This window comes from Dermacentor albipictus, unplaced genomic scaffold (genome assembly GCF_038994185.2).
Source record: "Dermacentor albipictus isolate Rhodes 1998 colony unplaced genomic scaffold, USDA_Dalb.pri_finalv2 scaffold_84, whole genome shotgun sequence".
In the NCBI taxonomy this organism is placed as follows: Eukaryota; Metazoa; Arthropoda; class Arachnida; order Ixodida; family Ixodidae; genus Dermacentor; species Dermacentor albipictus.
Window position 1 is genome coordinate 300,001 of NW_027225638.1, and position 10,000 is coordinate 310,000.

Here is a 10,000-nt window from a genome sequence, read left to right on the forward strand (position 1 = left end):
AAGAGCTTGGCGCGCGCGTACTCGCGCAGCTCTCCAAAGCCACTCGGCCAGTGCCAGGGACGGCTCTCTGCGCCGGAGCCACAACAAGTCTACTTGAGGCGGAAGACGAAGCCAGCAAGGGCCTGGCCGCAAGTGCGTTCGAATACGGGATTACAGTCCCTCGTCTGTCCGTACTTCCTCTTTCGACGTGCGGCGCCTTCCCAAAGCGCACAAGTCCGCAAACCGCAGAACGCTTCCGACGTAGCAAAGCCGCGTTTCCTTCGGTACTTCGCAGCAACGCCGCCTTTCCCTCGGCGGCGGGCAAATAGCCTGCAGACGTCGTCGCATTGAACCGCGAACTCGACACCTCGCGCGTCACGAGCGGGAGCCGACCGGCAGCCTCCGGCCCTTTCGGGCGCGGTGGAATTTGCCGCGGAGGACGGGAGAGTGCTTTAGGCCACGGTTCCTTCCGTACTTGGCAGCCGCACCCTCAATACCGCCGGTTCCATGACCGACCGAGCGCCGCACCGTTCCTTTAGTACTTGGGCAGCAACAAAGTCGGGTCGTTACTCCACACTCGCCGCAGGAAGCGACCGGCAGCCGCCAGCCTTTTCAGACTCGGCAGCGTTTGCCGCGGAGGACGGGAGAGCGCTCGCACCACGGTTCCGTGTGTACTAAGCGGCAGCGGCATTAGCTCTCGACCGTCAGTTCCTTGACCGACCGCACGCTTCGCCGTTCCCCTCGTACTGGGCAAGAGCAGCAGGTCGGGTCGTCTTACTCCCATTCCGCGCAAGAGTGCCGAGGCGGACTTCAGAAAGCCCACCCAACAGTGTGCGTTACGCCGTTTCTACCCGCGGGCGCGGCCAAGCCAACCGTCCAAGGTTGCAGCCGGCGTCCACTGGGCGCAACAAATTTGGCACGGGGCGCCCTTCGAAATTCGGGCAATCCCCGGCATGTTCGGGTATAGCCGTCCCCGCGTCCAAGCGGGGCCAGCGGCGGAAAGCGTCGGGCGCAGCGAGCTGCTTCACCCACACGGGGTAGAAACAATGGCGCTCGTCACCCTCGAACAATCCGGTAATGATCCTTCCGCAGGTTCACCTACGGAAACCTTGTTACGACTTTTACTTCCTCTAAATGATCAAGTTTGGTCATCTTTCCAACAGACCGGCGCAACCGAAAGGCCGCGCCGGACATCGGTCCGAAGACCTCACTAAATCATTCAATCGGTAGTAGCGACGGGCGGTGTGTACAAAGGGCAGGGACGTAATCAACGCGAGCTTATGACTCGCGCTTACTGGGAATTCCTCGTTCAAGGGGAACAATTGCAAGCCCCTATCCCAATCACGAAAGAAGTTCCACGGGTTACCCAGTCTTTTCAGACAGGGATAAAGACACGCTGCTTCCTTCAGTGTAGCGCGCGTGCGGCCCCGGACATCTAAGGGCATCACAGACCTGTTATTGCTCTGTTTCGTGCGGCTAGGAGCCGCTTGTCCCTCTAAGAAGGTTGTAAGGTGCTGGGAACCCCGCACCTATTTAATAGGCTAGAGTCTCGTTCGTTATCGGAATTAACCAGACAAATCGCTCCACCAACTAAGAACGGCCATGCACCACCATCCACCGAATCAAGAAAGAGCTCTCAATCTGTCAATCCTCCCAGTGTCCGGGCCGGGTAAGTTTTCCCGTGTTGAGTCAAATTAAGCCGCAGGCTCCACTCCTGGTGGTGCCCTTCCGTCAATTCCTTTAAGTTTCAGCTTTGCAACCATACTTCCCCCGGAACCCAAACACTTTGGTTTCCCGGAAGCTGCCCGCCGAGTCATTTGAGTAACTCAGGCGGATCGCTGGTTGGCATCGTTTATGGTCAGAACTAGGGCGGTATCTGATCGCCTTCGAACCTCTGACTTTCGTTCTTGATCAAAGAAAACATTCTTGGCAAATGCTTTCGCAGTAGTTCGTCTTGCGACGGTCCAAGAATTTCACCTCTAGCGCCGCAATACGAATGCCCCCGTCTGTCCCTCTTAATCATTACCTCGTATTCCAAAAACCAACAGAACAGAAACGAGGTCTTGTTCTATTATTCCATGCAAGTTTATTCAGGCGACTCGCCTGCGTTGAGCACTCTAATTTTTTCAAAGTAAAAGCACCGGCCTTCTCGAGGCACACAATGAAGTGCACCAAGAAAGGACCGGCATGATGTTCAGTCCGAGCCGTCGCATCGGGTAGATGCACTACTCGTCTGGAACTGAGATCCAACTACGAGCTTTTTAACCGCAGCAGCTTTAGTATACGCTATTGGAGCTGGAATTACCGCGGCTGCTGGCACCAGACTTGCCCTCCAATTGATCCTCGTTAAAGGATTTAGAGTGTACTCATTTCAATTACGGGGCCTCAAAAGAGTCCCGTATTGTTATTTTTCGTCACTACCTCCCCGTGCCGGGAGTGGGTAATTTGCGCGCCTGCTGCCTTCCTTGGATGTGGTAGCCGTTTCTCAGGCTCCCTCTCCGGAATCGAACCCTGATTCTCCGTTACCCGTAACAACCATGGTAAGCAAGTAACCTACCATCGAAAGTTGATAAGGCAGACACTTGAAAGAAACGTCGCCGGCTCGTGGCCATGCGATCAGCACAAAGTTATCCAGAGTCACCACACAATACGGGCCGAAACCCGATCGATCTTGGTCTAATAAAAGCACCCGTCGCCCAAAGGGCTTCAGGCTCACTGCATGTATTAGCTCTAGAATTGCCACAGTTATCCAAGTAGGAAGAAACGATCTAAGGAACCATAACTGATTTAATGAGCCATTCGCGGTTTCGCCTTATTTCGGCATGTACTTAGACATGCATGGCTTAATCTTTGAGACAAGCATATGATTACTGGCAGGATCAACCAGGTAATCGTTCAACTGCGCGTCCCGCCTGTCAAGCAGGCCGGACGCCGTTTTTGCGATGCCGAGGCCACCTTCAGGCGCCCCAGCACGCTTCGTTCTTGCAAAGAGTAGCACTTTGCACAGTCCGAGACGACGGCGTTCGAGCTCGCTACGGCGCCCTCCCCGAAGGGCCGGGTATCGCCACGCGGCAAGAAGCACGCAACATTCTCGATAGACTGGTTGTGTCGACTCGATCACGGCTTGCGGTTTCTCTTGAGCCCGCAGCACAGGTGGACCGACCGACACTTGCAACGTAGCCGAGACGGCAAAGCCGCCAGGCGACGGGTCACGCCCGCGCCTTCGGCGCTTTCGCATTTGACTCGTCCGAGGACGATGCGGAACACAACTCGATATCGTGGAGAAAGCGTCGTCCGACAACCAGCCCCTAACGCATCAAGCGGATGAGGCTGCAGACGTCAGCTGTGGGATCCACGGGAGCGATACCGGGGACACGCTTGACGGGCACGAAGCCCGCCGCATATCAAACACCCAGGTCGCTTTTGGGGGCGACTGCTCTCTGGGACCCCCATATAATAGCAGCGATAAGTTCCCAAATCTCCATGGGGCCGTACTCGTGCCACTTTCGACGAGCGTTTGGCGAAAATCGTGCCGCCTCGCAGCGCCGCGAGCGAGATGGAAAGCTTACGTCGGCAGCGCAATGCCGAAGTCGTGAAAGCGCAGCGCGTCGACCGAATGCGCGAACGGCAATCTCTCGCCTATGGACAGCGCGGTTTCCAGAACAATCGCCTTTCTGTGCCCCTACGGGGCCGCACGCTAGCGCGGCCCTTTCGCCGTTTCCGAGCACGAGTGCGACCGGCGCGGGCGGCGTGCTCGACACCCCGGCTGACGCCGTTTCGGACTTTGTCTCTTCGCGCGCTCGCGCCAACGCCGCGGCAAAACGACGACCTCTGCGCGGTTCTTTCCCGGTTCCCGGCGTGCTATAGTGCAGCCAGCCGGACGGTGGCGACGACTCAGTCGCGGCCGTGCGGTGGCTTGTACGCCAAAGTTGCGTGACGGGCGTCGAGCTCCCGCCGCGGCCCGGCTCAGGTGGTTTCGGACTTCTGTCTCTTCCGAGCGCTCGCGTCGTCGTGGGCACGATTCTCGAGTGCGGAGCGGTGCGCGGACACCACCACGAACACGCGCAAGCCGAAAACGGCACTACGGTACAACGTCGGCCAGGGCGGTACGGCCCCCTTATGTGAGCAGCGATAAGTGACCAGATCTCCACGGGGCCGTACTCGTGCGACAAGGCGGCGTACTGCGCCGAGCCGAGCGCCAATATTTGGCCTTGGCACGGCCGATTTGAGCTCTCGCGATCGCCGCGGTACCGCCGCTCACCGATTCAAGGCACGCTAGCGCGGCCCCTTCGCCATTTTTCGAGTAAGAGTGCGAAAAGCGCGCGCGGCGTGCTCGTCGCCCCGGCTGACGTAGTCTCGGACTTAGTCTCGCTCACGCCGCCCCGGCTGACGTCGTCTCGGACTTAGTCGCGCTCACACCGCCCCGGCTCACGTGGTTTCGGACTTCCGTCTCTTCCGAGCGCTCGCGTCGTCGTGGGCACGATTCTCGAGTGCGGAGCGGTGCGCGGACACCACCACGAACACGCGCAAGCCGAAAATGGCACTACGGTACAACGTCGGCCAGGGCGGTACGGCCCCCTTATATGAGCAGCGATAAGTGACCAGATCTCCACGGGGCCGTACTCGTGCGACAAGGCGGCGTACTGCGCCGAGCCGAGCGCCAATATTTGGCCTTGGCACGGCCGATTTGAGCTCTCGCGATCGCCGCGGTACCGCCGCTCACCGATTCAAGGCACGCTAGCGCGGCCCCTTCGCCATTTTTCGAGTAAGAGTGCGAAAAGCGCGCGCGGCGTGCTCGTCGCCCCGGCTGACGTAGTCTCGGACTTAGTCTCGCTCACGCCGCCCCGGCTGACGTCGTCTCGGACTTAGTCGCGCTCACACCGCCCCGGCTCACGTGGTTTCGGACTTTCGTCTCTTCCGAGCGCTCGCGTCGTCGTGGGCACGATTCTCGAGTGCGGAGCGGTGCGCGGACACCACCACGAACACGCGCAAGCCGAAAACGGCACTACGGTACAACGTCGGCCAGGGCGGTACGGCCCCTTATAAGAGCAGCGATAAGTGACCAGACCTCCACGGGGCCGTACTCGTGCGACAAGGCGGCGTACTGCGCCGAGCCGAGCGCCAATATTTGGCTTTGGCACGGCCGATTTGAGCTCTCGCGATCGCCGCGGTACCGCCGCTCACCGATTCAAGGCACGCTAGCGCGGCCCCTTCGCCATTTTTCGAGTAAGAGTGGGAAAAGCGCGCGCGGCGTGCTCGACGCCCCGGCTGACGTCGTCTCGGACTTGGTCGACGCCCCGGCTGACGTAGTCTCGGACTTAGTCTCGCTCACGCCGCCCCGGCTGACGTCGTCTCGGACTTAGTCGCGCTCACACCGCCCCGGCTCACGTGGTTTCGGACTTTCGTCTCTTCCGAGCGCTCGCGTCGTCGTGGGCACGATTCTCGAGTGCGGAGCGGTGCGCGGACACCACCACGAACACGCGCAAGCCGAAAACGGCACTACGGTACAACGTCGGCCAGGGCGGTACGGCCCCTTATAAGAGCAGCGATAAGTGACCAGACCTCCACGGGGCCGTACTCGTGCGACAAGGCGGCGTACTGCGCCGAGCCGAGCGCCAATATTTGGCTTTGGCACGGCCGATTTGAGCTCTCGCGATCGCCGCGGTACCGCCGCTCACCGATTCAAGGCACGCTAGCGCGGCCCCTTCGCCATTTTTCGAGTAAGAGTGGGAAAAGCGCGCGCGGCGTGCTCGACGCCCCGGCTGACGTCGTCTCGGACTTGGTCGACGCCCCGGCTGACGTAGTCTCGGACTTAGTCTCGCTCACGCCGCCCCGGCTGACGTCGTCTCGGACTTAGTCGCGCTCACACCGCCCCGGCTCACGTGGTTTCGGACTTGCGTCTCTTCCGAGCGCTCGCGTCGTCGTGGGCACGATTCTCGAGTGCGGAGCGGTGCGCGGACACCACCACGAACACGCGCAAGCCGAAAACGGCACTACGGTACAACGTCGGCCAGGGCGGTACGGCCCCTTATAAGAGCAGCGATAAGTGACCAGACCTCCACGGGGCCGTACTCGTGCGACAAGGCGGCGTACTGCGCCGAGCCGAGCGCCAATATTTGGCCTTGGCACGGCCGATTTGAGCTCTCGCGATCGCCGCGGTACCGCCGCTCACCGATTCAAGGCACGCTAGCGCGGCCCCTTCGCCATTTTTCGAGTAAGAGTGGGAAAAGCGACCGCGGCGTGCTCGACGCCCCGGCTGACGTCGTCTCGGACTTAGTCGACGCCCCGGCTGACGTAGTCTCGGACTTGGTCTCGCTCACGCCGCCCCGGCTGACGTAGTCTCGGACTTGGTCTCGCTCACGCCGCCCCGGCTGACGTCGTCTCGGACTTAGTCGCGCTCACACCGCCCCGGCTCACGTGGCTTCGGACTTGGTCTCTTCGAGCGCTCGCAGCCAGGTCGGGGCCGACGCCGACGTCTGCGTGGGGCTTCAACGATTCCCGGCGCGACGCAATGCAACTGCGCGCAGGATGCCAGCGACTCCGCCGTGGCCGTGCGGCGGTGTACACGCAGAAGTTTCGTGAAGGGGTATCGAGCTCCCGCCGCCCCGGCGGACGTGGTTTCGGACTTTAGCGCTCGCAGCGATCTCGCGGCGATCGCTGACGTCTGCGCGGTTTCAGGTGTGCTACGATGCAGCAGTCTGCCGCACGACAATTTACGGAAGCGAGTGCATTCCGCCCCGGCGGACGCGGCAGCGGACTTTGTGCCTGCGGGAGTGCTCTTGTTGCTGTAAAATTTGAACGGGTGCAGCTGCGCGAAGCAAGTGTACACATTTTCTCTCTCTCTCTCTCTCTCTCTGCCTCTGAGGCGACTGTAATTTTAATTTAAATGCAATTGGAGGCGGGAGCAACCTGATGAGAGTAGGCGGACTTCGGCACACCTTGTAGTTTAGAAATTGTTTTCAAGCTTTGAGGACATACACAATCGCGCCATCTGCTTTCCCCGTCTCTTTGGCACTTCATAGTGTGTGCAGCATGCTCTGCATTCCAAAGAAACGCGCCTGTTTCTCCCCCTCTCTCACGTTCTTCTTGTCTTTCTTGCTGCTCTTGTGAGAAGTTGCTATGCTCTTTACTCGCTGTAAAATAGAATGCTTGCGCGAGCCAACAACTTGCGTGTCTTTCTTTTTTTTTGTTGTTGTTGTTTTTTTCTCTCTTCCCAAGACGTTTCTGCCATTATTCACTAGCTCTCGTTCTTAGTATGCAACGGAGCGTTAGCTCGCGCCATCTACCTTTCTTTCTGTATGGCGAAGGCCGTAGGTTTTCCTAGTTCCGCACACAGATGGCGCGGATGCGTTTTCGCGCCAGTTTCGAACGACCTCGCTGTACACATGTTTCTCATTTAAAAGTTTCAAAGGGGCTTGCGAAAGGGCGTGGTCCTTTTTTCTTGCGCAAGGCTGAGCTTTCCAGCTGTGCTTAAGCTATGCTAGCATGTGTGCGTATGTGTGTGTGTGTGTGTGTGTGTGTGTGTGTGTGTGTGTGCGTGCGCGCGCGCGCGTGCGTGCGCGTGCATATGTGTGCGTGTGTGTGTATACACGCACACGGTAAAGATGATGGGGTAGCGCTATTTCTTTCTTTCTTTCTTTCTTTTTTAACAACACCTGTGCTCCACATGGCGATCTTCCTGCCCTCTATGTTTCCGGTTGGAAGGAGTGCGCAGCCTTTTCTATATTTATTTATTTTTTTTTTTTCATTCTCTTTCATTCGTACATGAGGCGCGCTACCTAATTCTAGCGGTCGAATCGACACGTTGCAATCCGTCCCGGCCTGTGCCGTATGAAAACTTTCAGTGGGCCTTGCGGTAAATAAAAGGAAATGAGGGAAATGCGCGTAGTGTATTACACTTGCGCACGGGCTTGAAACGAAGGCCTCAAAGAAAGCCGCCTTGAGCGGTCGCATTCAGACGGAAGTAAGCATTCCCCTTGCGCGTGTTTTCCGCTCGCCTGTTCCGTTTTCTACGAGGTTGCCTTCGTTGGTTTTGCCTTGCGAACAAGCTTGCGCTCGGGTCTCGTTTCTACGCGACGGCGTTTCGTTAACAGTGAAAGACTGAGGCGTCGCGAGTTGATTCGCGAGATAGAGAGCATAGAGTCTCTAGACGGGCTGGGTTTTATAAGATTGCCCACGCTGTTGCTGAGGTTACCAATGTCGCCAGGGCACCCACAAGGCAGTGGTACAATGGAGTGAAGTGAAAGACATCGCTTCTCGGCCTTTTGGCTAAGATCAAAGTGTAGTATCTGTTCTTATCAGCTTAATATCTGATACGGGTTCTATATGGACCCACGATATTAAACCTATTTTTGGAAGTTGGCGGAGTGCTTGAAGCCTGCTTCACCTCCGCCGCAGGTCGGCCCGGTATTGCACTACCTCCGGGATCGGCCCCCGCTCACTTAGGTGAGACTTCATTCAATCAAAATGAAGAACACAAGCTCGAAGCGAGCACTCACGTGACACGCACCATTCCCATACTATACGCAACGATGACGGTGTTTCTGAACGATTGTCTGCTGTAATGAGCCACTTGGGGGGGGGGGGGGGGAAGGGTGATTAGCCGTGGGTTTTGCAATCAATGTAAGTCCCACTCAAAGCCAACACTGCATTTTGGAGTTCACTATCGCTTTGATCCGTAAACGACAGCAAGCTCGCCCTGCGAAAATCCGCTGCCCTAGTGGAAGAAAGGTTCCCTATGAAACAAAAATGGAGTGCCCGATTTCCGGCAACATTTTCGCTGCAGTGGGACCGAGCGCCTCGAAAACAAACTTGTCGTATGGCCAAGTGTGGCGAAATATATTCAAGGGTTCAGAGGTGCCTCAGCTTTCCAACCTGTATGTTATGAATACCTGTTGCTACCTTTTCGTCATCATCATCCTGCTGGCTACGACCACTGCAGGGCAAAGACCTCTCCCATTATTCTCCAAGCACCCCGGTCACGTGTAAGCCCGGTCACGGTCGCCGTCTAGTGCCTGCGCCCTTCCTAATCTAATCTGCCCTCCTAAATTTCCGCCACCCCGTGCTACGCTTCCCTTCTCTTGGAATTCAGTCGGTAACCCTTAATTGATGATCTTCCCCCCACATTGCATGCCCTGCGCACGCCCATTTCTTTTTCTTGGTTTAAACTAAGGTGTCATTAGCTCGCGTTTGTTCGCTCACCCCCCGAATCTGCTCTATTCTTATCCCCCGTAGCGCTACACCCATCATTCTTCTTTCCAAAGCTCGTCGCGTCGCCCTCAGTTACCCTTCGGTAATCCTTAAGGTCCTTCGTTGCGGCACTCGCGGCATCTTTCTCATTTAAATAAGGCTATTTCGTTCAGTTTTGGGGGAAAACTCAATGAGCTAGGCGCGATTGTGTCCCCGGCGCCGCTCTCAACAAGATGGCGGCGCCCAGGCTTTTTGCCTGGTGGTTCGGCTTGACGCAGAACACGCCTGCAGGGCAGTGAAGCCGCATTGAAGGGGCAACGAGCGGCGCAGTGAAGCGCATGCTCGGGCGAAAAACGCGAACATCAGCCAAAAATACAACCAAATGGCCAAATACGAATTTCCGTTATGGGAAATTGGAGTTCAGTTGGCGCGTTGCGCTCGCCTAAGGTAAAGAACATAAATGCGAGTGCCACATCAGCCAAGTCAATGCTGAGGATCGCGTATCATTTCTTATTTATTTTTCCCCTTGCCTCCTGGCCTGCGTGGCCCTAGCGCGCATGCCCACGAAAGTAATGCAATAAGGAAAACGCGAAATCATGCGGTGACGGCTGTATCATATCCATTGTGCGTGCTTTGTTCTTTTTGGACTACAGTGGTGTGCGTTATGAGAAAGTTTCAGTGACCAGCGAACCTATATTTAGAACCACATTTACGGTTACTGCTAACAAGCTGCGGGTAGGTGTTTTTTTTTTCTTTCTTTCTTTTTTTCGCTACCAACGATGGGTTATCGCAACCGCGATCGGTTGTGCTAGACGCGTTCTTGCCAAACGTT

At 57.1% G+C, this 10,000-nt stretch overlaps 2 non-coding genes across 2 annotated transcripts; one reads left to right on the top strand and one right to left on the bottom strand.

Moving 5' to 3' along the window:
- Positions 1-1,054: 1,054 nt before the first annotated feature.
- On the bottom strand, positions 1,055-2,869 carry LOC139053301 (small subunit ribosomal RNA). Its single transcript, XR_011510398.1, has one exon. It is a non-coding gene; the product is annotated as a small subunit ribosomal RNA (ribosomal RNA).
- Positions 2,870-8,227: 5,358 nt separating this feature from the next.
- LOC139053281 (U2 spliceosomal RNA) lies at positions 8,228-8,419 on the top strand. Its single transcript, XR_011510378.1, has one exon. It is a non-coding gene; the product is annotated as a U2 spliceosomal RNA (small nuclear RNA).
- Positions 8,420-10,000: the final 1,581 nt, after the last annotated feature.